Source organism: Taudactylus pleione, unplaced genomic scaffold (genome assembly GCF_031769625.1).
Source record: "Taudactylus pleione unplaced genomic scaffold, aTauple2 ptg000006l, whole genome shotgun sequence".
Classification (NCBI taxonomy): Eukaryota; Metazoa; Chordata; class Amphibia; order Anura; family Myobatrachidae; genus Taudactylus; species Taudactylus pleione.
Window position 1 is genome coordinate 19,187,147 of NW_028284409.1, and position 1,458 is coordinate 19,188,604.

The window sequence follows — 1,458 nt, forward strand, 5'->3', positions numbered from 1 at the left end:
TGTAGTATCGTCACACTTAGGGGAGATTCTGACTTAGAGGTGTTCAGTCATAATCCCACAGGTTGTAGCTTTGCCCCATTGGCTCCTCAGCCAAGCACATACACCAAATGTCTGAACCTTTCCTCTCGTACTGAGCAGGATTACTATGGTGACACCTCATCAGTAGGGTAAAACTAACCTGTCTCATGATGGTCTACACCTAGCTCACAATCCCTATTAGTGGGTGAACAATCCAACGCTTGGTTAATTCTGCTTCACAATGATAGGAAGAGCCGACATCGAAGGATCAAAAAGCGACATCACTATGAACACTTGGCTACCACACACCAGTTATCCCTGTGGCAACTTTTCTGACACCTCCTGCTTAAAACCCAAAAAGTCAGAAGGATCGTTAGGCCCTGCTTTAAAAGTCTGTATTCATACTGAAAATCAAGATCAAGTGAGCGTTTGCCCTTCTGCCCCACGGAAGTTTTTTGTCCTCCCTGAGCTCGCCTTAGGACACCTGCACCACGGTTTGACAGGTGTACCACACCAGTCCTCAGAGTGGGTCGTGCACCGGCCAGGTGCTTGGAGCCAGAAGTGAGAGCCCACTTGGAGCTCGCCCCTATGCCTCACTGGGTAAATAAAAAAATTATAAGAGTAGTGGTATTTTCACTGGCAGCACCCCATGACCCCGTGGAAGTGGGCCGGGGGCCTCCCACTTATCCTACACCTTTCATGTCTCTTCACCATTGCAGACTAGAGTCAAGCTTAACTGGGTCTTCTTTCCCCGCTGATTCCACCAAGCCCGTTCCCTTGGCTGTGGTTTTGCTAGATAGTAGGTAAGGACAGTGGGAATCTCGTTCATCCTTTCATGCGCATCATTATATAGAGGATGAGGCATTTGGCTACCTTAAGAGAGTCATAGTAACTCCCGCCATTTACCCGCGCTTCATTGAATCTCTTCACTTTAACATTAAGATCACTGGGCAGAAATCACATCACATCAATGCCCGCCACGGGCCCTCGCGAAGCTTTGTTTTAATTAAACAGTCAGATTCCCCTGGTCTGCATCAGTTCTAAATCAGTTGCTAGGTGCCGGACTTACCTACGTTGTCCTAACATGCCAGAGGTTTTTCACCTTGGAGACCTGCTGCGGGTATGGGTATGGCCCAGTGCAAGATTTACACCCTCTCCCCCAGATTTTCAAGGGTCAGCGAGTGCTCACTGGACGCCACCAGAACCGCAATGCTTTCCAAGGCCCAGGCCCCTTTCTCTGGTCGAACCCATTCCAGGGCACCCTGCCATTCACAAAGAAAAGAGAACTCCCCCCGGGGCTCCCGCCAGCTTCTCCGGAATCGCTTGCGTTGCTGCACTGGCCTCTGTGGGGGTGCCCATCTACACCGCTCCCATTCGATCAGCCAAGGGTGACGGAGGCCATCGCCCATCCCTTCCGAACGGCACTCTCCCCTCTCTTAG

General features: G+C 50.8%; 1 pseudogene; it reads right to left on the reverse strand.

Annotated features, from left to right (window-relative positions):
* LOC148543109 (28S ribosomal RNA) lies at positions 1–1,100 on the reverse strand (annotated as a pseudogene).
* Between the last annotated feature and the right edge of the window lie 358 nt (positions 1,101–1,458).